The sequence below is a fragment of the Puma concolor genome, chromosome A1 (assembly GCF_028749965.1).
Source record: "Puma concolor isolate L17-30 chromosome A1, mPumCon1.1.hap2, whole genome shotgun sequence".
Taxonomy (NCBI): Eukaryota; Metazoa; Chordata; class Mammalia; order Carnivora; family Felidae; genus Puma; species Puma concolor.
The window spans coordinates 234214318-234240140 of NC_141667.1; positions in this window are offsets into that span (position 1 = coordinate 234214318).

The following is a 25823-nucleotide window of genomic DNA, read 5'->3' on the forward strand; positions in this document are numbered from 1 at the left end:
GGCTAAAGTTCAGAGAGTATGGAGAGAGTAGTGGGAGATGAGGCTGTACATAGATGGAGGCAAGTTTATTTTGGAGGCCTCTGTGCCAATTAAGGGTGAGGCTTTATCTTTAAAAACCATTGGAGGGGCGCCTGGGTGGCGCAGTCGGTTAAGCGTCCGACTTCAGCCAGGTCACGATCTCGCGGTCCGCAAGTTCGAGCCCCGCGTCGGGCTCTGGCCTGATGGCTCAGAGCCTGGAGCCTGTTTCTGATTCTGTGTCTCCCTCTCTCTCTGCCCCTCCCCCGTTCATGCTCTGTCTCTCTCTGTCCCAAAAATAAATAAACGTTGAAAAAAAAAAAAAATTAAAAAAAAAAAAAAAACCATTGGAGGATTTCTGGGCCCCTGGGTGGCTCAGACGGTTAAGCGTCCAACGGATCTCACAGTACGTGAGTTCAAGCCCCGCGTGGGGCTCTGTGCTGACAGCTCAGAGCCTGGAGCCTGCTTCCAATTCTGTGTCTCCCTCTCTCTGCCCCTCCCCTGCTCATGCTCTGTCTGTCTCTGTCTCAAAAATAAATAAAAACATTAAAAAAAAAATTTTTTAAACCATTGGAGGACTTCTGTCACCTCTAAGGGAGGTGATAAAGTCATGTATGTTATGTATATCCGCTTGCCATGGTCCTACAACCTTGAAGTTCCAGGTTTTGAATATTCTGCACTGCTGCCTTTATGTGTCTTCTTCTGGCTCTTCCATGTTTTCCTTGAGATTTGAGTTTGAATGTTTGATTTGCATTTTTTCCTTTCACTCAGTTCCACCTAAGGAGAAATTTTAAAACTGCAGCTCTTAAAAAGAAATTATTTTAAGGTTGTTGATTGCTCACAGTTCAGTCATTACGTTTTCGTTGAGCATTTGATTCTGGAGCCAAAGAGAAGAGCCATTTCCCTATACTTGAGATACTTTTATTTTACTGGGGGGTAGAAGTATGGTAAATAAATGTAAATGTGTAGTAGAGAAAGGAGCCGGATCAGAAAGTGGCTGGGAACAGGGAAAACCGGCTTTTGAGGAAGAGGAAATGTGGAAAGGCAGAGGTTTGCAAAAGGGCATGTTGTAATAAGAACAATGAGGAATATTCCCATGCAGTTGGGAGTTCAGGGGGAGCAGGTGGAACAGCATGAAATGAAATTGGAGGGATTGGTTGAGGATAAAATAAAGGGCCCTGTATGGTATCCTGGGGTTTTAGGCTTTGTCTTGCAGGGAATAGGCAATAATGGAGGTCTTTTCACAAGACACTCGACGTTAAAAACAATTATTCTGGTGGCAGCCTGAGGACTGTACTGGAATTAGGAGAAACTAGGAACCAAGGTACCATTTGGAGTGTTGCAGTAGTTAGAGTCCACAGGGGAAGGAAGGGATGAGAGATTGAAAAGTAGTTAAGGTTTAAAAGTAGCTTTAAAATCGCTTTAAAAAGATGATGAAGTGTCAAAAATAAGTCTCCGGTGACTGATAGGATACTATCAGGAGGGCAGCAAGGAGAAAAATCGCCTTCCTTTGAGCCATACACACACCTATATTTATATCCTTTGAAAAGGTTTGTTACAGCATTAACCAATACAAGTCAGTGTTAAGTATGCTCAAGTAGCTTGAAGAATTCAATTAGACTTGACATTAGAATGGTTTAATGTTTACTTAGACTTTATGTAATATCGTTTGGAGGACAGACTATTAGTAATTGTTAACGTCTGCTGAGTAGCTGGCGGCGTTCTTAGTTCTTTACATACATTGTTTCAGTTAATCCTCAATTACTCTGTGAGGTAGGTACTACTATTATCCCCATTTTCCATAAGAAACAGGCTCACTGTGTACATTGTAAGAGAACAAGTACTCTGTTTCACATTTTGTTGTCTTCCCTGACTTTACTCTTCAGGCTCTCTGGCAAAAATACTTGTTTCGTGCACATTGTTGGACGTAGCAGAAGAAACCCATCTAGAGTACAGCAGCCTGCTGAACATGGGTGAGCACAGGTGAATGGATACAGCTCGGGTTGGTGTAAAAGCACGCCAAGTTGAAATGTGCCCTTGGCTTTGGTTGAGTCCTCGTCCCTTCAAAAGAAAGGATGGTATAAAGCAAGCACGCGCATTTCAAAGAAGAGGTCGTCAGTTGAGTGATAAAGTCAATGATCGAGCAGTAAAGTGGGGAGCAGGAGGCCGTGCTGACATTTTTCTTACCCTGTGAGTTAGGGAAAGTGGGAGGAAGATGAGACTCCACGGGATAGACTTGAGGAAAGTGGCATCACTTATGAGAAAGCTAGGTTTTAGTTGGGGCTAAGATGTGGGAAGAGAACTTGTGGCCAAGTAAACAATACTGGGAAATGTAGTCACAATAAACTAGGGAAGTCTAATTGTATGTTCCAAGGGACATGGTGGCAGGGGGTTATGAAGGAAAGACCAGTGAGTAGCAGGTTCAGGGGCCGAACAGGTAATGGTACCAGAGGAATACATGGGGTAGAGAAGTCAAGGTCCTTTCCCTTATGACCTGATACAACCTATACACCCTTGGCCGTAACCTTTAGCTGTTAATCTATTAATTGTGTTCATCTATTTTCAGATCTCTCTGTTCCTTCTCTCTGACAGGCTTCTGCAGTCAGGGGCTATGCCTTACACATTATTGCATCTGTATCTGGCACACAGCACCAGTAAATGCTTATTGAATGAAAAGTGTAGGAAAGAACAGATGAATGGATCATTGTGCCTAGTAGGCAAGACTAGACTAACATGGTTGGGAAATAGGTGGGGGTAGACAAGGGTGGTCCAAGATAACTTATTTGGAGAAGTTTCCAGAAGCATCTTCTCGGGCCTGAAACCCAACCTTAAAGCTCAGCACTATAAGCCAAGGCCCTTAATCCTTGCCTGGCTCCAGTGATCCCCTTTCCCCCAGGGCTAGACTCCACAAAATCCGGCACCTCACCAAAAAGTCAACAGTTCTGACATCCGCTGACATTAAGAGCCACGGATGTGTGTGTGTGTGTGTGTGTGTGAGATATGCCCACCCTTCCCCCTCCCCCTTCCAGCTACAAATTCTGGCCAGTCCTGGTTGGTCTTTTGTCCTCCCAGACTCTGACAGTTCTTAGCCACATGGATTCTTTTGAGCTCTGAAAGCAGAATGGGGGGATTGGCGATGAGGGTTGGTGACAGCGACTTTTCCCTCAGAGTTTAGAGCAGGAGAAGCACAAGAGCTCCATTGTTTGAGAGACACAGGAGGGAAAAATATTTAGTGTAAAAATTTTGTAAAACATGTACTCCGGCTGCGTCAGTTTCAGCAGTGGTGCTCCCCTATGAGGTTGGGGAGGGAGTTTTTGTGAAGGGGTGGTCCAAATCTCAATGGTAAGGAAGTTACGATGCTTCAGAGGACCTGAAGAGAATCTATATAAATCGTAAATAGTACACCCAACTCTTCCTTTAAATGATCTAAGTTCTTGCAGTGGTGGGGAAGATTCAGTGTGCTTAATTTCAGACAAATTACACTGACACATCTCTCTTTGCAAGTCCCTTCATAAGTGTTACGGGACGGAGGAATACTTCACACCAAGTGTATCTGACAGACCATTTTCTTTAACCCTAAGAGATGAATGTTTCATATTTCTTCTGAAATACTTGCTGACTCTGATTTCAGATGGAGGTGCTCTTAGAAGAGTGTCCTCTGAATATGAAAGGCTGGGATTTGAGAGTAAGTAGTAGCGTGGACTCTGGAATCCAGGTGTCTCGTTTTACTATTTTCCATCTGCGTTGCATCAGACAGCAGAGGTTAGCATTTCATTTTTCATGCTCTCATAGCCCTATTTCGGGTCTGTGCTTTTGAAAAAGTGGTTTCTATTTTTATCATAGAGAGTCTTTATTTGTCCGTGGAGCGTACAGTGTGTAGGTTATATGCAACGAAGTTTAAATTCTAGACTTGTTTCTGTTACCCTTCATTTGCCAGCCCACACGTAGAAGCACAGAGTCGTGTTAATATCAGCTAAAGAAAAATTTAATTCGGAAGGCATATCTGCCAAAAGCATTATACAGCTGTAGATAGACCCTCATAGGATATACATGTACAATGGTATTTTCAATCCGGATGATAGTTTTGGAATCTAGGGTCCGTATTCTTCTCCACTGGTGTGCATACTTGAGGAGAAGTTTTTGTATTTTTGAAAATCAAAATTTTGCCCCTTGAAGCCCATTAAAAACTGGAGGAGAGAAAATTTGCCTATATTCATTCCAAACATAGTAGAAGGCTACCTCAAAAACAGCTTACACTCATCTTTTTCAGAATCAGAAAGCTGATTTCGAATTTAAAAGCTGAGACAGCAGCTTGAGTCATTCTGATCGTATGATTGGTCTGTCTGAGGTTTTTCGTTTTTAATTATGGAAGCAATGCACAGGCATTGTAGAAAATCAGAAAACGCCAAAGGACAAAAAGAAGGGAATGGAAAGCAGAAATGACCACCGGGAACATACTGGCTTGAAGGTATTCTTTTATATGACAGAATATATCTATTTATCTTTTTTACAAAAATAGATTGACCCCATCTTCTAAGTGAGTTGGGAAGTTTTCTCTTGGCTTTTGTCATGACCATGTTTTTATTTTACAAAAGATGTCATTCTGAAGCTTTAGAAAACATCCTTTCTTTACTTAAAGAATGGTGAACTACACGTAGGCTATTTACTCAGTATTTTTCATTCTGTCAGCATGGTTGGATGCCAAACGGCTGTTCTGAATAATTTTCAAAGGTATGTTTTTTTGATACTTTGCCAGGGAAATCATAACTCTTAAAGTGCTCCATAGCCCTAACCATACAATTGGATTTATGGATAGATATTACGTTCCATGTTTTGTTGTTTTCTCACTGTTTTAGTATCTGGGATTGATGCCAAAGGCTATTCAGCCTCACTCTATTTATTAAATCAGAGTGTGCAACTAAGTTTACACAATAGAGTCTAGAAGAAAAAAAAAAAGACCTTTTTTTTTTTTTTTTTTATCGTTGTAGTTAGAGGTGTTTACATCAGTGAGGAAGGAAAGCATTATTTCTCAGATACCTCAGTGAGATTGCCTGACAAATAGGGTATTATGGTTAACAGAATTAATTGCCTGATGCCTGGGTCAGAAGAAGAGCTCCTGCCTTGTTCCAAACCGTCTTCCATGGTGCTGCTAAAGATGTTTTGTGCCCTCAAATTCAAACCTATTACTTCCCTCCTGAAAGCCCTTCAATAGCTCCCTGTTGTCTGCCCTCCAGGACTAATTCCAGACTCTTCAGAATGGCACAACAGGCCTTCTGTGATCTGACTGCCAACCTCATTCCTAAATCCTTTACTCTGGTCATATTAAATTACTTGGAATTCTCTGAAAATGTCACACATTTCATGCCCCTGTACTTGTACTCCTGTCCTCCCCTTTTTCTGGAAGATTCTGTTGCATGGTCTCAAGGGCAAGCATCACTTCCTCTCTGAAGCCTTTCCTGGCTTGTGCTGTCCTGCTTTCCCCCTTCCAAAGAGAATAGATTTGTGCGCCGTTGCATGTACTTACAGGAGTGGTATCACAGCATCGGTAACACAAAGTTCCACTTCTTGTTTTCAAATGTGCCTCTCCTTGTTACACTGTAACTTCCATTCCTATCCTTTCGGAGCTGACGGTATCCTTTGGTAGCCCTTTCATTAGGGCACATCCTAATAGCCTTTCAGCTGGCCTGCCTGCCTCTCTCCTCACCTGTTCCCCAGTCCATTCTCCACACCATCACCACGGTGAGTAGACTTAAGAAACAATGGCTGTGGGTTTCAAAGGTCTGGTGAAATTAGCCCCAGGGCACAGTTAGCACTGAGTCTGATTTATTTCCTTCAGTAAATATTAAGACCGCCTTGACCCTAGCACCCTGCTGAGAGATTCCAGCAAACTGTGGGAGAGGAGTGAGGAGTTCAGTAGAAAAAGTAAGGGCTGTGAGAAACTAGGTGAAGAATCAGGTGTGGACAGCCATACAAAGCACAGATCTAAAAAGGTATAGGTAGCCAGAGTTCAGAACTTGCACAAGTAGGGCTCTTGGGAGTACTAGGACTAGGTCCTGGGTCAGAAAGGTAATGAAGTAAAAAACGAACAAAAAAAAAACTGTGGGGAGGAGGGGGAATGGGTTAAATAGGTGATGGGGATTAAGGAGTGCACTTGTCATGACGAGCACAGGGTTTGGTATAGAAGTGTTAAATTATGATATTGTACATCTGAAATTAATATAACACTGTACGTTAAGCAACTGGAATTAAAATGTAAAAATTAAAAAACAAAGCAAGACAACAAAACAACACTGTCCAGTGACCATAAGTAATTGCAAAATTCTTTGGGCTGAGAGGGATCTTACAGGGTGGGGAAAATAACAAAGAGCGACATAAGTCAACGTCTTGTCAAAATATATTCCAAGAGAACCTGAAGTTTCAAAATAGTGTAGTTTCTGTATGACTAATTGCAATACAAAATAATTTCTTCCTTTACCATTATATTTATTAAAGGATTGTTCTGAGACATCCTTTTTTTTAAATAGATGCACAAAGTGATTCAGAATGTGTAAGTGCACATTGCTGTCAACAAATTTCTGTTGATCTGATGAATGAGAAGTCATGGCTTATTGTTACTTCATTTTGATTCTTCCTGATTGCTAGTAAGATAAAGCATTTTTTTTCACATTTATTTATTGTTTAAATATGCTTTCCTGGAAATGCCTATTCACTCATCCTTTGCTCATTTTTCTATGGAATTTTTCATCTTCCTATAAATTTGTGGGTGCTCATATATTATAGACGTTGACCTTTGTCTCATCACAAATATTTCTCATAATCTGTAATATTTTTCTTCTGTTTTGGTATCTTTGACCTATACATTTTTAATAAACGTTTCTTTTCCTTTGCAACTTCCTGGCTGTTTCAGTTGACAATACTTCCCTAGCCCCTAGTTCATGAATTTATTCTCAAATTTTATTCTAAAATGCTATTTTTCATACTTTGTTTCTAAATCATATGGAATTTATTTTTAAATACGGAGTAAGCGAGGGGTTTAAGTTTATTTTCCTCTAGAGGCTATATTAAAATCCCATTTACACTAAGATACATTTTGAGACTCTCCATTCTAATGATCTCATTAGTTTTCCAAACAGAAAAACTAGCTAACATTTTTTTATGCCTGTATTTTAGCCCATTTAATCCTGGCCGCAACATTATAGGTCAGTTCTAGTATTCCCCATGAACTTTAAAATGCTTTTATCTAATTAAAAAGAAACCATTAGGATTATGGTTGGAATTACATTAAATTTGTACGTGATTATGGGAAAACTTTACATGCCGTATATCCTTCAATGATATTTTACGATTTTCCTCATATGCCTTAAGCCTGTCGTGTTGAATTTAGCCTTAGTATTCTGTACTTTTATCACTGTTACAAATGGAATATGTTTTTCCGTTTTTATTTCTATCTGGCTGTTCCCATCAGCATTCTTACCGGTAACATAAGGATGGTGTGCGTATTAGTCGGGTTAGGGTAAATTATGCCGCAGGGACAACCCGGAGTTCTCAGTGGTTTGTAACAACTTCCTGCTCTTACTACATGGTGGTCACAAGATGGCAGTGGCTCAGGTTCATCTCGTCTTTACTCTGGGACCCAGGCTAATAGAGTAGCTGCTAAGCACACTGCAGCCTTGGAGTGGTGGGAGGGAAATCAAGGTAAAGCATCTCCCGGCTCATCAAGCTTCTACAAAGAAGTGTCCCACATCCCCAGCCTCACATTTTATAAGCCAGAGCAGGACATCTACTCATCCCTGGCATTAAAGTATCAGAGATCCATCCATAATCCTTTTATAGGAAAGGGCCCTCTGAGTCACAGTGCCACTGGGATGGAAATTAATATTCCAACATGAAGGACAGCGAATATTTTGATCAGTAATAACAGTCTGTCAGTGTTATGTGTGTAAGTGAGCAAGATTGAGAAGTCTTAGAAAACACTACGTGCGTGATAGACATCACTGTTCAACAACATCCAGTTCCTCTCTACTGCTAAGTATGCAAGAAGATAATACTTTCTTATCTCTTAAAGTTAGATATGGCTGTGTGACAAATCCTGGCCATGGCAATGTGAGTGGTAATGATATTTTTCACTTCTGCATGGAAGCATTGAGGAGTCATAGCATGATTCTCCATAATATCTTCCCTGTCTTGATGATTATGAAGTGTCTGTTGATATGGAAGTACCAAAAGACTTCAAAGTGGCTAGACTGCTGGGCAATAATGTAGAAGATGGTTGCCCTGGATGCTATCCAAGTGAAGGGTCTTTGTGGTTTTAAAGCACTGAGATTTAAGGGGTTTGGGGGTTTTCTTTCTGGTTTTACTACAGCATAACCTAGCCTATTCTGACTAATGCAATACATATTTTAACCAAAAAAAAAAACGCCATATGCATGTGTGTATGTATGTACATACATATGTTCATTTATGCATATTGTTACATAGGACAAAGTCTTTTTCTTTAAGTATGGGTCCACTGATTTGCAGCATCATGATATTTTTCTTGCATCCACCTCGTTCATTACGCATCCTATACAGTTTGCATTTTTGATTTCTCTACCGTGGGTCAAGAGCTACACTTGTAGAAAAATGTAAATATAGAATCTTAAAACTTGCCTCTCATGTTTTATAACTGTCACACCAACACCAACAGTATTGTTTGTAAGTCGCCTTTATTGAGTTTAAAGCAGACAACTTAGTTTTCATAAAACAGTTAATTCTTTTCACATGATTATGAGATTCAGTAATATTTACTTAAATCACTTAGTTTTAATAACAGTACAACTGTCATAAAAAAGTTTAGGAGGAAGCACAACTGGATAATAGTAAGCGTGCAACTCAACTGGTGAATGTGGAATACGTGGTTATCTCACGAGGTGAGGGCATTTATCCTTCCATACATAATAGTCTGTACATATTGACAGTTGTCAATGACTATAGTCATATTGACTACTGTGCAGTTGAGAACTTGTGTAGATCCCACATTTATATAGAAGTGAATCAGGAGACCTTCTACCATATAGAGAACAATGTGCACACACACGTACATTTGTATTTCTATCTACATATGTATAGGTCTCTGTGTTATATTTATCTTGTGTCCAGCCACATTGCCAATTATCTTGTTAATTCTAGTAGGCCCTTTTTAAAAGCATATCTTGGGGGCTATAAATATGTAATCCTATTATCATGAAAACAATAATTTCTCCTTTTCCAAATTTATATTATTTCCTTTCCTTATCTTACTGCACTTGCTACAACCTCCAAAATAATGTTGAATAAATAATGATGATAGTGAGTATTCCTGTCTTTTTCTTGATTCAGTAAATTTTATAGTATTCTACATGAAGTTTCTTAAGTATTTTTGTTAGATTTACTACTAGATATTTTATTTTTGAGCTATTATAAATGGTATCTTTTCAAATTAAAATTTCTAGCCACTTTTTGCTGGTATAAAGAAATGCAATTAGCTTTCATTTATTGATCCTATTTCTAGAAATCTTGATAAAATTTTTTATTATAATTTGTGGTAGATTCTATGAGTGTTTTACATAGACAATTATTTAATTTGTAAATAGTGACAGTTTAGTCTCTTTCTCTCCCATCCCTGTACTCCTTTGCTATTTCTCTTGATGCTCTGTGATGGCTAAAACATAAAGTAACTAGGAATGATAATAGTTTGTCTCTTTGTATTAGTTTGTGGGGTTTTTTGTTGTTTTTATTTTTTTTAAGAGAGAGAGTGTGTGTGTGTGCATGAGCAGGAGAGAGGGGCAGGAGAGAGAGAGGGAATCTTAAGTGCAGAGCCCTGCAGGGCTTGATCCCAGGACTCTGGGATCATGACCTGAGCAGAAATCCTGAATTGGTTGCTCACCACCCAGGTGCCCCTTAGTCTTTATTTTGAAAGGAAATGCTTTTAACTTTTTTTTTTTAGTGGAGTATTATGTTCGTTGGAGGTGTTTTTGCAGATACCCTTTATTAGGTAGGCTAAGGATGTTCTTTTCCTTTTTGACTACAAGTTTTTTATTCGTTTTTATTGTAAATGGCTTGTGACATTTTTTGGAATGTTTTTCTACCTCTTTTGAAATGACCATACGATTTTTCTCTTTTAATCTCTTAATGGGGTAAATTGCATTAGTAAATCTCTAATGGTGTAACAACCTTCTACTCCTGGAGTAGACTCAGTTGGTCATTATCTTTGTATATATATCACTTGATACAGTTGCTAAAATTATAGATTTTTGCATCCATGATGAAGAGTGAAGTTGGAGTATAGTTTTTTCTTGTCCAGTTTTTGTATAAAGTTATAGTAGCCCATAAAATCAGTTAGAGGACGTTCTTCCTTTTATACTCCCTAAAAGAGTTAATGATTGGAATTATCTCTTCCTTGAATCTTGGTAAACTTGCCTATAAAACTTCCTGGACCTGGTGTTTTCTTTGTGGGAAAATTTTTATTAATGGTTATAGGCTGGGTGGTAATCAAATTGTTTAACAACCAATTAGAATGGTCATATCAATCAATCAGAACTGACCCTGGCCCTAGGCAAACAGAATGGCTGTGCAATTGCAGTAAAACTAAATATCAAGCCTGATATTTTAAATGTAAGATTTTAAATTTCTTAAGCCAGTTTTGTAAATTTATGTTTTCAGAACTTTGCCTATTGTACTTGTTTTAAATTTATTGAGAAATTGCTTGTACTAGTTTAACTGTGTAATTGCTGTTGTATTTATTATTTCCTTTTCCATTCTTAAAATTATATCTGTTCTCTCTCTCCATCAGTTGCTAAAGTTTTGTCAATTTTCTTATTTTCTTCTCATTGAATCAACATTTTCTTTGTTCATCCTTTCCACTGAATGTTTGTTTCATTAATTTTTGCTTTTTATTATTTTCTTCATTCTATTTAGATTTTTTGTTCTTTTTGTAATCTGAACTTTTCTTTTTTTATTAATGTAAATATTATAAGGCGACTCACTTCCTCCACCTACCACTTTAGCTGTATCTCACAAGCTGTCCTACAGAATTGTTACTGTCGGTTCTAAATTTCTTACTTCTTTTTGCTTTCTTTTTTGACCCATGAACAATTTAGAATTATGCTTAAATTTCCAAGGTTTTTTGGTTATTTTTTGTTATTAATTGCACTGTAGTCAGAGAATGTGTTCTACATGATAGTGATTCTTTGACATTTGTTGACATTTACTTTATAGGCTAGTAAATTGTCAATTTTTAGAACTGTTCCTATTGTGTTATTGTGCATGGACATTATCGTGTTATTGTGTATGGGTATCTGTATATGTTTATTAGACCTGGTTTGTTTATTGTGATGGTCCAATCATTCATATTATTACTGATTTTTTTTTTCTTGTCAATTTCTGGCAAAGATTCGTTAAAGTCTACCTCAATTATAGTGTATTTGTCAATTTCTTTTTCTTGTTTTGTCATTTTTTTGCTTGACATTTTTGAAGCTATCTTGTTAGAATTGCTTATGTTTTTTACTGATTTAGACCTTCCTTAGTAGGTAATAAACCCCTATCTCTAGTAATGCTGTTTGATTTTACTTGTAACTCTTCATGAACTTGTTTTACATATGTCTCATGTAAAGAACACGTAGCAAGATTTTGCTTTTTATCTAATCCGATAAAAAGTTTGGCTTACTTACCCTTATTTTAATTATTTGAATTTCATTTCTACCACTTTATATTATGCATTTTATTGTTCTGCCTTCTCTATATTCTTTTCTTCTTTAATTTTGTTATTGTTTTATGTTTTTCTTAATCTGTTTTTACCTTTAGTAGTTTGGAGCTTATACTTTGTTTTTTTAATATTTTACGTGGTGTCCTATAATTTTAATAATTTTTTTAAAGTTTATTTATTTTGAGAGAGAGAAAGAGGGAGGGGCAGAGAGAGAGGAGAGAGAATCCCAAGCAGGCTCCACACTGTCAGCACAGAGCCTGATGTGGGGTTCATACCCACTAACTGTGAGATCATGACCTGAGTCAAAATCAAGAGTCAGATGCTTAACTGACTGAGGCACCCAGGCACCCCTGTGGTGTCCTATAATTTTAGCATACATATGTGTATGCATAATTTAATAAAGTATGGAACTAATAATGTGTGTCATTTAATAAGCCTTGAGGTTAGTGTTTTACTCCCTGAACAAAGTACAGACCTTTGAATGCCTTATTCCTTTTTTCTGAGTTTATTTATTTATTTTGAGAGAGAGACTGGGGAAGGGGCAGAGAAAACGGGAGAGAGAGAATCCCAAGCATGCTCTGTGCTGTGAGGCAGAGCCTGATGTGGGACCTGATGACTTGAACCATGATATCCTGACTTGAGCCAAAAGCAAGAATCAGATGCTTAATTGACTGAGCCACCCAGGTGCCCCCCGAATGCCTTATTCCTGATTATCTCCTCTCAATTTACATGCCATTTTTACCAGCATTTTAGTTCTGTGTAATTTTATGACCTTATAATTAAAACATTACTATTGTTGTTTACCACAGTGATTGTTTAGATTTACCCATGTGTTTATTATTTTCTTTGCTATCTGCTTTGGATCTGAGACCTTCTTTCTGGGATGAGTTTTCTTCATCCTGAAGTATGTCCTATAGAAATTCCTCTAGTGAGTAATAGTAAACTTTCATATTGTGTTTGTTGGAAAATGTTTTCATTTTGCCCTCATAAAGATAGTTTTTCTGGGCAGAGGATCTAGGCTGTCAATTATTTTCTCTATGCATGTTGAAGATATTATTCCACTGCCTTCCAGCATCCACTATTGCTGTTGATAAGTATACCATAAGTCTGTTTTTTCTCTTGTGGGTAATCTGTATTTTTCTCCCTGACTGCTTTAAGACTTTTTCTTTGTCTGCATTTGACTACAGTGTGTCTTGATGTGAATGCCTTTTTATTTCTCCTACCTTGAATTTTGGGGGTATATGGATTCTTTCATGATAAAACACTTTTTAGAGGACCACTTAAAAAGGTCACCTTTTACTTCTGCCTGTCCTTACCCTTTTCCACCACCACCTCCTTTGAACGCAGTCATGGGATTATGAAGTGACATAAACAAGAATCGAGAAATGGAACCCATGTCCTTGATAACCTCACTGAGCACTAGATTGCCTACCTCTAGACTTCATGCTATAGGAGAAAAAGAATTGCCCTTTTAGCTTAATGTATCCTCCTTAGTCAGATATTCTGGGGCCCCAAAATAATCTTAAAACATAATACTTTATTTTTTCCTGTGAAATGCAACAGAACATTGTAACAGAGTAAGTGCCCAATGGTTTTCAAATGACTACTGATCATTTTGTATCATGTACATGAAGAAATCTGTGTTTTGTTTTTGCACATATGCCTAAATTAATGGCTAGTAGGAAAAGATTAATCACTTATTAAAGGCAACTTCTAGGATTTCTCCTTCCCCTGAAAATTTATTTGGAAATCTGTATATACTGAGATTACTTGTTAAACTTAGTGTTGCGACTTACATTGTCATTTAAACAGAAGTCTTAAGTCTTACAAGTAAAGGGGTATCATTATAAAGTTGTTTCTGTTGCTGGCATTCCCATGTCATGCCATTAATTCTTAAGGAGATTTGTTTTAGTGGGGAACACTGTGAAAATGAGTTTGTCTCATTAGGACAAAGGTCATGCAAATGCAGGAAAGTAATTTTACAGTTCAGAGATATGGAGAGCCTGGTTTATGGATACGTACAAAAACTGCCCCTTTGTTTGAATGCCCTAGTGTAGCAACCATTGAAAGATTGGAAATACTGTTACAAGACCTAAGTACCTGACTCCAAATGCTTGTTTACATTTTGTCTTTACGAATCTGCACACTATATTTCAAGTGATCCACACTTAATGTTTGAAAAATAACATCCCAACTACTCCCTCCAAACAGAACTTAATAATTGAACAGTTGAGATTCACAAAATTCTTCTGTGTGTATTCACTCATCGTTATTGATGACATTTATCAATACTTCCCATTCCTTTGTTAACAAATAGCTATTTTATTCCTTCATATTCACCAAACGTTTACCTATTACAGTGTCTACGATGTGGGCTTGTCAGGTCACAATGCCTGTCAGATACGGTTCCTGTCCTTAAGGAGTTCCAGTCCTGGGGGGAGGCACCTATCTGTCAAATAGCCAAAGAAACAAAAACTTGTAGCTTCAGCGAGTGCCACAAAAAGGCAAATAAGTGGTCCTAATAAAGGAGATTTGAACTCGTCAGCAAGGTCAGAAAAGGCTTTTCGGTTGTGATACGTAGAAATTAGCTGAGGACTAAAGGATGAGCTAACCGAGTAAAGAAGGGAGGAAGTAAGAATAAACGTAGGCGAGGTACTATGATAAGAGGTAGCCTGGTATATATGAGGGAATGAAAGAAGGCCAGTGTGGCTGGAGCAGGAAATGAGGATATTAGAAATGGGCGCAGGCGGGAACACGCAGGGTCTTACACGTGGAGGGGCCACAATAGGATGTGGCATAGAACAGTAAGGAGGCTACAACAAGGGATGACGGTAGTTTGAAAATGGAGGGAAGGCGGGTTTGAGAGCTATTTAGAAGTCGGTGATTGCCAGTTTGATTGACTGGCTGTAGGGAATAAGGCAGCAGAAGGTGTCAAGAATGCCACAAGTTTCTAACTTGTGCAATTTAATGAACGTAGTGGCGTTTACTTACGTTTGGAACATTTAAGGGCACCGGATTTGGCGGTGGGGGCAGGGCGTGCAGAATCGTGCATCCTGCATTAGACGTGTTGGGTGTGAGATATCCAGAAAGAAATCCCAAGTAGACAAGTGGATATACAGGCTTTTGGTGGCCAGAGGAGATCTCTAAACGAGAGATATAGTGGTAGTCTAAGTGCAGGGCACAGGGGAGATCCTTCCAAGAGACAGAAGAAGAAACAGGACCTAAAAGGGAGAATACCTGTCCCCTGATAGTACTTCTCAGAGTTCTCCACTGGAGAACTTCTAAAAGCAGAGGAAAGTGTGTATGAATAAGAGGCAATCTGGTCAAGACCCAAAGCTTCTGGCTACAGGCATGAAATGTGGGCACACTTTACGTTTCGGGAGTACCTAATCTACCCTTGTTGGATTTCTTAGAATAACAGAAAACAAAACTTTCAGGTGTTTACCCTTAAGTGAAATTGCTACCTTTCTAAAGGTATTTCTCTTCTGGCCATGTACATCCTGTGACATAACCCTAAACTCTTCTGTCTGGGAACATGGTTGCCCCATTTCAAGAATCATGAAAGGACAGTTCCTTCTTAGGAAGCCAGCAAGTTGTAAACCCAGAGAGGATGAGGGGCTGTCAAGGTGTATATCAGAATAGTAGCACAATGCTGACAGCACCTGGCTCTCATGGTTCCTAACCAGTGCTCAGCCCATCAGCAAACATCAAATATCAAACAAGAGTTAATAGTTACCAAATACCTATCAAGATACCAGGTGGTGTTGCCTTCCACTACACCATACCCATGTCAGACTTAGCTAGAGTTTTTGGGACCCAGCAATGCAGTTTAAGGCATATGAAATACACAAGTATTGTGTCATTAGGTTTGGTCTGTACTCACTGAGACAAATCATGGATTCTTAGGGAGAAGAAGACGAATCAAGATTAATCGGAGGATCTAGCTCGAGAGAGTTGCAGGTGTAAGTGGGAAGGAGAAGGAGAGAGTAGGGTAGAGAGAGACACAAAAAAGGAGAAACTGTAGAATGGGAAGGAAATGTAAATAGTCCCCACTGGGGTGCCTGAGTGGCTCACCAGTCAATTAAGCGGGCCGGCTCTTGATTTCAGCTCCGGTAATGACCTCACGGTTTGTGAGATTCAGCCCAGCATCAGGAGCCTGCTTGGGATTCTCTTTCTCTCCCAGCCCCCCTCTGCCCCATGTGCGCATGCATGCACACGCTCTCTCTTGCTCTCTCAAATAAATAAACTAAAAAGAGAGAAGAAAAGGAAGGCAATCTGGCAAAGACTTCCAAATTCTCCCTCCCAATCGGCTCAGATGTCTTTTTGAAAGTAGGCACGTCTTTTCAAGAAGGTACAATCCGCAAGTGAGCTTGGAGACAGACGTGCCATTGGGCGATCTGTGGAAAGCTCTCATGATCATCTACTGCTAACTGCATTCTGGGAATACCAAATGCGGTTATTAAGGTGAGTTTGCTGAGACAGAATGCGATTGTGTCCTGCAGTGGGACCCATACTGCCACTGTGCCACGGAAGCTTGGAAAGCATAGGTTAACCTCCTTCTCTGCATAGCACAAAGACACGCTCTCAGAGAATTTAAGGAGCTGGATTACTGCAGAAGTTTGTTTCTCTAGTTGAACACTGCTGGATTTTCCCCTCGTTCAGTGTAGGAAATCCCACTTCAAGTTCTGCATAAAAAGAAGAGTTCCAACGGCCAGGACAGTCACTGTGGACTCCATAGTGTTTCTATAGCAGAGATATGGAGGTAGAGAAACCCGCAGTTTGCTTGGGGTTTGCAAGCTGATTCTACAGTTGACCAGATTCCCTGCAATCCCCATGACAGACGCATGAGTAAGAGGATTCCACCGGTCCGTCTACCTCACGATCCTTGATTGATGTAGCCCAGCCTTCTTAATGGGTCAAAATGTCACACCCACTTTGAAACAATTAAAGCAGTCATATCTTAAGACAGGAGAAACAGGAGCCCAGTTGAACATTCCCCCTCGCAGCCATTTCTGTCGTGCAGAAGATTGCAGCTTGACCTGCCGGTGAGGAGAGCGGCCGCAGTGCGGGGTTTGGATTTCCTTCTATTTCCACTATGGCCCTGATCATTAAAATGGGGGATCTCCGCAGAGTTAAAGGTTATTTTACACAGGAAGCACATTCAGTATTAGCACAACAAATGTTTTCCTTTCTCCAGCTATGGAAGAACTCTACTCACAGAGAGTCGTGATAAAGCAGAGTATCAGCCCTTTCCGCTCGGATACCAATAAGTCTTGCCCTTCAAAATTGCTGACCTAAAAAGGATACTTGAGAAGGAGCAGATCTTTTTTTTTTTTCTCTCTCTCTCTTAAAGAAAGCAACACCAGACGCAGCCCGATTTCCTCGTACACTTAGATGCACACAAAAAAGAAAAGTGAGTCACTCTGAGTTTCTAACTTTAGTTTATAGAAACAAAGCACTGAATCATGTAACTTGTCAGTTAGGACAGAGACATAGTTTTATCTAGATAACGTTCATATTAAAGGAACCTGAGATTCTATTTTTGTGGTAGAGTGATAGGACGGGAGCTACAACTGTCTACTCGCCAATGACTTTGCGGATGAGGTTATGTTACTCTAAAGAGTTTTCCAGTAGAGCTACCGTAGGACCAGCTCATAGCACAGTCTACCTTCAGTCAGAATCAGCCATCCTCAGGTCAAAGCTTCTTCACATCCAGAACTGAACACAAGTATGCAGCTAACATTGGGAAAAGCACTGTAGACTCAGTCCAGATACTAATGTTAATCACCTGTGGATGGAGTGAAGGGTTTTAAAAAATCACTTATTCAGTCAGCTGGAGAGCGAATAAAAATGTGTATGTAAAACATATTGAGCAGATGTGATCGGAACTCAAGTCTTCCTGCAAATTGAAACAACACTCTTAGAAACCTGAAATAATGTAGGGGCGCCTGGGTGGCACAGTCGGTTAAGCGTCCGACTTCAGCCAGGTCACGATCTCGCGGTCCGTGAGTTCAAGCCCCGCGTCGGGCTCTGGGCTGATGGCTCAGAGCCTGGAGCCTGTTTCCGATTCTGTGTCTCCCTCTCTCTCTGCCCCTCCCCCGTTCATGCTCTGTCTCTCTCTGTCCCAAAAATAAATAAACGTTGAAAAAAAAAAAAAAAAAAGAAAGAAACCTGAAATAATGGAATGAGTCTACCTAAAATAATTAGTCCTATTTCCCGAATCCTTCCTTCTAAAACAATCCCCCCCCCACCATGTCTCTGATACTTTTAAACTCACCATTATTATCTCTAATACATACAAAGTACCTTCTCAGCTCTTCTATTGGGTATGTAATTATAAAATGTCAATCAACCATGACAAGCAATTATTGATAACACTACTATGAAATAATTTTTAAAACACTCAAGCTGCCACATTTCACCACTCTGCCTCAGGTCCCTACCACTGCCCATTAAAGTAAATCAAGCAAAACAAAGTAATTTGCTGATTCAATGCATTCCATGCTGCATCAATGCATTCCAAAGCCATGAGTTGGGGAGGATCTGGTGTTTGGAATATTTGCACTAATGTTCTCCCAACCATAAGAGGTTTTATTGTTTGTTTGTTTTCTGTGAGATTTCCTGAAGTCATGGTATATCATTTATCACACACTGCAATTAAATCCAGTCCCACGTAGAGTTTTCAAGAATGATTGATTCAACAAAACCCTGTCAGCATGAATTCTGTCATGTCTATATTTATCAGGGTCACTCTCTTTGCTTCATGACCTTCCTCCTCACAGCATGAGCCTGTAGACTGCTTACAGATGAGCATTCTGCTAAGAACTTCCACATCATTCCATGAGACTATCACAGAAAGGAACCAAGTTCAAAAGAGAGGTAGTGTTAGACTTCCCTCAACAACTGCCTAACATCCTTAGGTTAATTGATTTAAGGTGTTGGATGCATACCCTTACGTATAAGAACAGTTGTCACTTCATGCCAAGTCCTGTGCTGAGCTGCTCACATGTGTTCAATTCTCACAACCACCCCTCAAGGTAAATACCATTACTACTTGCCCTTTTACAAATGAGCAAATCTGGTCCCCATGGACTTGCACAGATCTCACAAGTAAGTGACACAATCAGCCAGTCAAACTCTAGCGCTCAAGCTCTTAGCCATTTACTATACGAACTGGGTAGAAAACTCAGCAACGATGCCATAAATACACAGAAATCACTATCTGGCCATACACAAAACAAATATTTGTTGAAAGCTCTCAGGGGCACCTGGGTGGCTCAGTCAGTTAAGCGTCCGACTTCGGCTCAGGTCACGATCTCGTGCTCCGTGAGTTCGAGCCCCGCGTCGGGCTCTGGGCCAATGGCTTGGAGCCTGGAGCCTGCTTCCGATTCTGTCTTCCTCTCTCTCTGCCCCTCCCCCATTCATGCTCTGTCTCTCTCTGTCTCAAAAATAAACGTTAAATATATATATATATATATATATATATATATATATATATATAAAGAAAGCTCTCATAAAAATTAAGCATATTTTGAAGCTGTTTGCAGGCAACACGTACAAGATAAATAAAAGCAGCCGTTGTTTCTCTTTCAATAGTGTTTTGATAGGACTTGATAGGGCTCCTGAGATAGCTGTAGAATGCAGAGGACCAGAAATTACACCAGCCAAAGCTGTTCTGGGTGATTACAATGGTCGCATAAAGAGGGGAACCACCACTACTCAAACTCATGTCTTAGAGGTCACCATTAACTAAACTGAGGATGTATTTCCATCTTGTCCTATTCTGATGTGTTAGCCCATAACTGACTTAACTAACCACTGGCTTCAAGAAAACCCAAATCGGTGGGTACTTAGGGGAAAAAAGACTTTCAGTCTTGAAAAGCCCATTTCTTCCCTTCTTTATGAAAAGTAGCATTGGAATCAGCTCAACATGCAGAGTGGATGGAGCTCAGAAACAGTTATTTACATTTAATGATATGGCAGCCGGCACAGCCAGCCCCCACTCAGTGTTGCGCTGATCAGTTACTGCCCATTCACAAAATAAGGCTAGGCCCAAGGTGTCGTCTCTTCCTCCTGCAATTTTAAGTATAATCGAAAGACATCCTCAGAAAAGCCATTGGCTTGAGTCCCGTGCTGTCTTCAATCAAATCTCAGCATCCTTCTCGAAACACAAAGTATATCTTTTTAGTGTCAATAACTAAATTTTCCAGCTCTGTGAATATGAGGGGTAGGAAGCCTTTGTCTTGATGGGGGAGGGGAATACAAGCTTCTCCTTCCACAGCCATCAGAATCCCTTAAAGTGAAAGTACTTGTTATTTGTCCTTAGCAAATAAAACAAACAAGGATCCTTTGATTCTTAGGAAGCCCTTTCTTGTTAAGGTAACATTCTGTCTGACTTTTATGTTTCAGCGTTCATTGTATATTTAAGTATTTTAAAAAGTTTTGTTTCAAACCATTACACTTTTTCATAACCGAAGATAAACACGGGCAGGCTTTGTTAAAGATTCAAAATAAATTTCACACAAAACTGCAAAATGTGACAAAGATAATACCACGTGGGGTCAGTATGTTCCAAAACACGATTCTCAGGGGGCCCCTCTAAACACACTGCATCATTAGAATTCTTGTTCTGAAAAGTTTCAGGAAGCCCCTGACTCCAACCCACCCTTTCCTGAAACTGGTGAAAGTATTAAAAAAAAAAAAAAAAAAAAAAATTACCACTGAAGTGAAAAACAAAAAAAAAAAAAAAAAAAAAGAATTTCACCACATCAGGCAGGCATGTTTTGTCTCTTTTTAGACTGTTAACCATGTTCAAAAATGCATGGATGCTAACTCTGTGATAGCCTTCAAACAGAGAACACACTGGGATAATATTATAAAAAGAAATGTATTTACATCTCTCAATAGAAATGTTATCAAATGACCGCCATTAAGTCAACTTGAGAATAATTAAGTAGATCTTATTACTAAATGGAAAACATCATTTCTCTGGGCGCCTGGGTGACTCAGTCTGTTGAGCATCCTACTCTTGACTTCGGCTCAGGTCATGATCCCAGAGTCGTGGGATCAAGCCCAGTGTTGGGCCCCATGCTGAGCATGGAGCCTGCTTAAGATTCTCTCTCTCTCTTTCTCTCTCCCTCTCTCTCTTGAAAAAAGAAAAAAGAAGAAAAAGAAAACATAATTTCTCTTTAAGCTATTACAGCCTGGTTGTAATCTCTTATAAATAAGAGATTATAGTTAATCTCTTATATAAATAAGTGTTCCCTTTTGGAAACACAAAACAGAGATAGATACAGGTTTCCCTTTGTGCCCGATTTTTCAAGCTTATTCCACCGCATCTTTGCATGTTTACTTGCTCTTCCATTTTATCCTTTCTTCCTATTCCAATACATTTCCTCCTTCCGCCTTTGGGAGAGCCCTCTCCCCTCTTGGATTTGGGACTGGGATGTCTGAAATACTAATGCAGTTCTTGGAACAGACAGTAGGTGGAGTTGAAAAGCCATGCCTCTGAGCCAGCCATCATTTCTGGAAGTCCCAAGTCCAAGTGCGGCAAACTCCGATATAATGGGACAGGGGAGAGGAGGCTGCCTGGGAGAGAGGTGGGGAGCAGACCGGAATCAGAACACATGGGTGTCTGCCCCTCCCTGAGATACGCATGCTTGTGAATAGGACCCAGCCTCCTTGCTTTCGAATGAAAACGATTCCACCCCAACTTAGGAATTCTACCCCAGTTGAAGAAAGTCAGTATTTCAGACCCAACTGACACTTTGCGCAAGGATTATATGTATTCAAGGCCAATGATATTACATCTAATATGCCGGCGCCATTTGCTAAAACTATGCAAAGATGTACACATGCGAATTCAATAAAGTATAAAAAGTTTAGAATTATAAGAGTCCTTTTACAGATTCTATCCTAGCCTCGGGTTCTTGGAAGGAAATATTTTCCACAAGGAATAATGAAATACAAAGGTTTTCTAGGGTTTCTCTAAGTGAAAGGCTAGAAAATGGATCACCCCAAAGATGTAAAACGCAGCTGAAACTATTATGGTACTTTGCTCAGAATGGAGTGTGATAGGCTATCGGGAAGGAATGCAATTTGTTCTCCCTGGAATGAAGTGGGGTTTATTAGTTATTCTTTCCCAGGACCAGAAATTGACAACTGGTTGGCCTAGATGAAATTGTTGCTATTTGGACAGGGTTGTGGGAATTTGCAAAAAGACCTAGAAAGTTGCAAGTTTAAGTACATAGTGGTTCTGGCATCAGGCCACTGCAGTCTGTGAAAAGTAGGACCAAAAACAAATCAGGGTGAAATCCTCATAAAAACTGGAATTATATAATCTTGGAATTACAGATCATGTGTTCTGCCTTCTCTTTAAAAGCAAAATTCCGGGACACCTGGGTGGCTCAGTCAGTTGAGCGTCCGACTTCAGCTCGGGTCATGATCTCACAGTCTGTGAGTTCGAGTCCCGTGTCGAGCTCTGTGCTGACAGCTCAGAGCCTGGAGCCTGTTTCAGATTCTGTGTCTTCCTCTCTCTCTGACCCTCCCCCACTCATACCCTGTCTCTCTCTCTCTCTGTCAAAAATAAATAAACATTAAAAAAATTTTTTTTAAATAAATAAATAAAAGCAAAATTCCCCAGAAGAACATCTCTGAAGGATGACCTTCCAGACATTTCTGGAACACTTTGAGGAAAGGGTGCTAACAGCTTTTCAGAATGCCCCCATTCCGTTCTTGAACCCTTGATTTCAACATTTCTTAAACTGTGGTGGGGAACCTGGAATACACAGACATACTCTTAGAAGTCTAGCAGTTGTATACAAGACCGATAAATTTTGTCTTTTCATTTGGACAATGAAAATGTCCAAATGAATGTAGCTAGAAAGAACTAGTATGTAAGCATGTTATGGTAACCACTTTTTACAAATTAGACTTTTTGATTTTTGACCGGTTTCAGGTTTACAGTGAAGTTGAGCAAAAAATATTATAGAGTTCCCACATGCCCCCTGACCTCTGTACCTCCAATTTGCCCCATTATTAATGTCTTGTATTAGTGTGGTGCTTTTGCTGAAATTGAGGAACCAATATCAATGCATTATTTTTTAAGGTTATTTATTTAAGTAATCTCTACACGCAGTGTGGGGCTCGAACTCACAACCCCCCAAGATCAAGAGTTGCATGCTCTTTTGACTGAGCCAGCCAGGCACCCCTTGTTACCAGAATTTTTTTTTTTTAATTTTTTTTTTCAACGTTTATTTATTTTTGGGACAGAGAGAGACAGAGCATGAACGGGCAAGGGGCAGAGAGAGAGGGAGACACAGAATCGGAAACAGGCTCCAGGCTCTGAGCCATCAGCCCAGAGCCCGACGCGGGGCTCGAACTCACGGACCGTGAGATCGTGACCTGGTTGAAGTCCGACGCTTAACCGACTGCGCCACCCAGGCGCCCCCGGAATTTTTAAACTCTATGCCCAATGTGGGACTCGAACTCACGACCCTGAGACCAAGAGTCACATGCTCTACCGGCTCACTATTCATTGAAGTTCATACTTTATATTAGAGTTCAAGCTTTGTGTTGTACATTCTATGAACTTTGATAAATGTCGTGACATCTTTTTATCTGAGGACCACCAGAATATATTTTTCAGTGCTGACTTTTGCTTGTGGGTTATGAGAATAGTTCTACTCTAGTTGCTCGGGATTAATAAGGAAAGAACAGTGTCAGACTCGACAGGCAACAAATGGTGTCAATTTTCGTGAAAGAAGGTGACATAACATCATGCCTCCTAAATGACTCTCTGGTTTAGAAAAAGAAATATGTTTGGTTTGGGTTATCACAATTTATGCAGTGGTAGACACCCGCCCACGACAAAAGCCATTGGCTCCGTATTCATGTTCTGAATGGTGATTTTGTTTCAGCAAAATAAAATAATCTGTCACATTAAAATAAGTTCATTTAAATATTGTTGCCTTGCTTTGCATTTAATTTATACATTTGCAAATGTAGTTTATAACTTGAATTTGTAAATTTGCATAACTGGAAGCATAATGACTTTATGCCTAGCTGTATGCCAACAATTAACATTATAGAAAAAATATTTGTAGGAGCTCCTAAGTGGCTCAGTCGGTTAAGCGTCCGACTTCAGCTCAGGTCATGATCTCAGGGTTATGAGTTTGAGCTCCGTGTTGGGCTCTGTGCTGCCAGCTCAGAGCCTGGAGCCTGCTTCAGATTCTGTGTCTCCCTCTCTCTGCCCCTCCCCTGCTCACACTCTGTCTCTCTCTCAAAAATCAATAAACATTAAAAAAAAAAAAAAAAAAACTTTTAAAAAAAGGAAAAAAATATTTGTAAATCCTGGGAATTTGCAAGAGTATTTTTTCTCTATCAGAAGGTCCATACATGATTCAGGTTTAAGAAACTCTTTTCTAAGCATTAGTTTTTCCCTATATGGAGCACAGAACTGCCTCCTTGTGATTTGCACCCACTCATCCTGCTTCTGCCCTCCGAAATCTAATGCTTCTACACAACAGCCCTCTAAGTATTTAAGTAGAACAATTGCTCGGTTTGTACCTTTCTTTTTTATAGTTTAAGGGGCTGCAACAGGTTAACACAGATTGAATATATGTAGAATTCCTGGAGCGCGAGTTATAACCCAACTCCTCCCCCTTCCACTGATGGTCCCAGATCAGGGTATTGAGAGCTGAGGCTAAGATCCGCTTCTCTCGCTTACCAGCTCTCTCGAAAGTGAAAACAAGCTTAGCCTGAGCTGATTTGTTCTTAGTGAGTTCGTATCAACTCTTAAAGGTGCTTCCTTTTCTGAATGCTCATGGTCATGTTTCAGGGTGGATTAAGCTGAAGGCTGATAGTTTCTGTAATAGAGCCTTCTCCTATTTGAAAACCAGGACAATGTTTTCCTATAACTGGTGTTCTGGAAACTCCATCATTGTGTATGATTTCTCAGGGAGAGCCGAGAGAGTAACTCTTCAAGCAAAACCTCATGTTATTTTTCCCACCTGGAATGAAGGGTGAGCAGGGCTTGCTGGAAAATACTGAGTCACTGACACCTAAAAGCGTTAGGAAGTTACTGCCTGGGGTCCTTGAAGCTCTAGATGAAGGTACGACTTTGGGTAAGCAGGTAAGCAGGTAAGCAGGACGTAAAGGCTCCGTGGAATTGGGAGAGGTGTTAGCTGGTTGCTAAAACAAAATAAGGACTCCATGACAAGAATCCATTCTTCTTCTAGCATGGAAGATGACGGTGCGTCTCAGGTCAAAAGGAGAGTCAACAGAAAAACCAAAGAAAAGGTTGAAGTCAGTGACCTCAAGAACTGAGAGCAAGTTGGCATGAGATTTGAGGAAAGGTTTCTTCAAATAGGAAGTTAAGGAATGAGCACATAGGAGAGCCTATCCTGAAGCACCATATATATGGATGCCCATATGAAGGTGTGAGTGTGTGTGTGTGTGTGTGTGTGTGCACGCGCGCACGTATGTGTGACACAGAGCAGAAGTGGAGGTGAGGCAATTTTGCAAGCAGTCTAACCTACACAGCCTACCCCTAAAAGGATAGGAAAAAGAGGGAATTGAGCATTCTAACCTGCTACCTTTCAGTCATGTGATTTGGACTAATGTTTACATTTACTGATAAGACCATTAAGAGGAAACTACAAATTCTGATTATTCAAAGCCAGAGGCAACTCCTGTTTGGAATCGGTGGTGATGAGGAAGGCTGTATAGGAAAGCCAATGTTTCCCAAGCCAACCTTTGCTAGCGTAGGTGTAATTCTTGGATATACTCCTGGTTGCATAAAGACAAGCCTAGGTATTCTGCAGGTAACAAAGGAGCGTAGACCGTGAGACAAGCAAGACTGCATAAGAATCTTTGCTCCACCATTTACTAGCCTTGTGACCTTAACAAATTTACTTAACTTCTCTGTTGCACATTTGATCTCTGGTAAAATAGGATGTTAATGGTGATACTTAGCTACAGGGCTGTTGAGAGAATTAAATGAGTTCATGTATATGCGAAGTACTTAAAGAGGAGCCCATGGAAAGTGTTATATTGTGTAAGAATTATTAGTTTACTTTGGCCTTCC